The following is a 3,469-nucleotide window of genomic DNA, read 5'->3' as shown; positions in this document are numbered from 1 at the left end:
TGGATGTGGTGCGACATGGTTTGGATGGTAACGCCGGCTTCTCCAGGGAGGACGCAAGTCGAGGGGAGAGATAGCTCGCAAGCGCATCCTCCACCCGAGGCATCCTCCCATAACCACGGTTCCTAACCCCCATCACATTACTGTAGTTCAGTGATTGGGGTGTGGAAAGCCGTGTAGAGAAGGGTCTGCCCCATGATTTACTCAGTTCATCATGTAAATCAGGAAGAGATCGGCGTGGAGGTGGTGCGTGGTGCTTAAGAAACCTTTCATCAAGCTTACCACTAGCCTGTGGTGTCTGCTCCTCCTGTCTCTTGGTGTTGAGCTTAGCCACGGCTCTAGTCACCACCTCCAGCAGCACGTCATAGTCGGGCGCGGCCAGATGTTGCCGCCCCGACACCCGGAAGTCATCGTCCACTGCGCTGAGCACGTCCGCCTCCTCAGAGTCGGATTGCTGCCGCGTCTCCGGATCCAAACCGCGAGCGGGAGAAGCCGAGAACGGGCTCCCGAACGAGGAAAGGAAGCGTCGGAGCCAGCGGATGAAGGTCGGGAAAAAGCCTCAGCCGTCCCGAAATCCTCCGACAGATCACGCTGTGAACCCATGAGTGAAGCCGCCGGGTCGCCTCAGCGGCCGCAGGGCCCGCGCCACGGGGAAAACACATCCGACCATCCTCGGAAAGAGAGCCATGCTGTACCTCAGTACCCGCACGGAAAGGGCTTCGCAATGGGCGCAGGCAGCCCCCTCGAGAGCTGCCCGGCCGTGCTCCATCCCCAAACATGAGACACACATCTCATGAGAATCTCCATCCGTGATGTACGGAGGGCAAGAAAAAAAAAAACACACCTTCTGTACATCTGGTTGCCGGACATGCTGGTAGACTTATTCTTCAGGTAAGACACACTGCTTGTAGGACTGGAGCTTTCTTCAAACAACATACAGAGCGCCTGCTGAATAGAAAAAAGCTAATGATGAGTGTGTACAGGTGTGCTTTATACTCCTCCGGTTATTCCGTCACACCTTACCGTTCTAGCAACAAGCCAATAGGATTGGAGTGATTTCATTCACGTTCAGACCTGCTTCGCCTAGAGGCGTTCCCATAGTGTCGTAACCGACGCAGTTCGAGTTCCGTCGAAGGGGAACTGCACTTTTACTGGTCACCAGGACATAAAAACTACATGAATAGAAATTGCCCAAAATAAGGTTAAAAAAAGCATTTTTCCTGACCGGTTATACTTATACTGCGCATGCGTCACTACTACCACGCATGCACAGTGGAACCATAACTGGCCAAAATATGTGAGTAGTGTCCCTGCACAAGGCAAAGCATATCACCAATGGGGTAACAGCCTGTCGAGCTCAAAAGGACTGGTGATGCATCGTCATCCTTCAAAACATGAGGAGACACATTCAACTGCATGATGGACAACAAGGCATCACCAACTGTTGTAAAAGGGCACACATGCGTGTGTGGTGGCCCGGAGTGGACAACAGGATCCAAAACCTGGTGTAGAGGTTCCCTGAATGTATGTGCACCCGACCAACCCAGAAGAAGGAGCCTATGATGGCAACACCACTACCACAACGACCCTGACAAAAGATTGGAGCAGACATCTGTAAATATGCAAAGCAGAACTACCTTATTGTGATTGACTATTTTTCTCGAAATAGCCCACCTACCAGACATTACGAGAGAGACCACCTACGCACGCCTGAAGAACATTTTTGCTAAGTAAGTGTGTCCTGATGAGCTGCACATGGATAATAGAGGACAATTTTCAAGCAATGAGTTTAAACAGTTTTCGTTGAACTACGACTTTAAACACATCACTTCCAGCCCTCACTACCCGCAGTCTAATGGTAAGGCAGAGAGAGCAGTACAAACTCCAAAGAAGATTTTGCAGCAAGCCAACCCTTTACTAGGCCTCATGAGGTACAGAGCCACACCACTACAAACAGAGACAGACTAGGAGAAAAAAATGGCCCTGGACTTTGATCCAGAGCAGCCCACCAGAATGGTCCACCATATACTCTACCACGGCCGCCCTGCTAATTCACACTCATACAAACAGGTACAGCCTCTAGTAAACCGCCTAGCAGCATCACAGCCATTGATCACTATGGCAGTACTTTAAAAAGGCTGCAGAACACACACTGAAATTGTCATGACTGAACTCTCTCACATCACATGAAGCCTTGAGATAAAAAAACTAAAATATCCATAATCCTCTCTGAGACAGAGAACTGTCTAACCGCTGCTCACAGTCAGCTGGTTAGCTTTAAGTCATGGGAGTACACATAATAAAAAAACTGGTTAAACACCTCTCCAAACATAGACCGTAACGTAAGGGAGTAGCACTGATCATCAACCTGGATATAAATAAAGTAATATACAAATTAATTAATAAAGGTACAATTTTTGAAAAACTACAAAAACACAGCAGCACCACCACTATTTCATATCAAGTGAATGAATGTCAACACAACAAATGTTACTGTGTGGCTTTGCTCACCGTTTACACCAGACTGCTGATGTTTCAATGTATTATGAATTATTATGTTTTGTTTTTTTTTGTTTTTTTTTTACATACTGATACATATGAATTATACTTTTTTACTAATAATGAATAAGTTGGCAGAAGGTTGACCAACAAGGACTAGGAAAACAAGTTACAACTAGAAAACTAGTAGAAAAGCAGAGTTTTAAAACGCGGGTCGGGATAGTAATACCAGTACCAGGGCCACAGATGCAAGACCAGGAAGAGGAAAATGCCACAGCCCTGTTTAAGGGAGAAAGAGTAGACAGAGAGGACAGTAAAGCCAGAGATAGAGCAGCTGAACGGTAGATATGTTTCTAAATGTATTAATACAACGTGTTATCAGACTCTATCAGTGAAATGCAAATGCTGTTGGTCAGCTACTGTTTCTACTCTGTCATGTCATTTTAGTTTGCTAAAATAAACATTTCATTTGATTCAGATTGTTTTTTTCTGGTCATTCTATCCCAAATGAGTTTGTTAACTAAAAGAAGGAGGGTTGTTGCGTTCACTCACACTCTATTAAATTCATTGTTATCGCCTTCAGGTCTTGAGCCCGTAGTGCCTTTGCTTTGCTGTTCGTGCTGGGAGCCACCTGGACCTTTGGAGTTCTGCACATCCTCAATGAGACAACCCCCACTGCTTATCTGTTCACTATCACCAAAGCCTTCGAGGGGGTAGAAAGGTATGATTTCGGTTGGGCTTCCCTTGATTTTGTTATTTCTATTTAATTCTTTAACATCAATCATGTGACTATATAGCTGGACAGTGAGCTGTTCAGACCGAGGCAATGGGAGTTAAATGCTTTATTAACAGCATCATGATGGTATGTTGATAGACAGGGAATCTGCTATCCTTTTGCTATATTGAAAAAGCTGATTTTATTTGAATCGTTTATAATATAATATCACATTTTATTCATTCACATTATTATGTG

The sequence above is a fragment of the Micropterus dolomieu genome, linkage group LG05 (assembly GCF_021292245.1).
Source record: "Micropterus dolomieu isolate WLL.071019.BEF.003 ecotype Adirondacks linkage group LG05, ASM2129224v1, whole genome shotgun sequence".
Lineage (NCBI taxonomy): Eukaryota > Metazoa > Chordata > Actinopteri > Centrarchiformes > Centrarchidae > Micropterus > Micropterus dolomieu.
Note: the sequence above shows the minus strand (reverse complement) of the source record.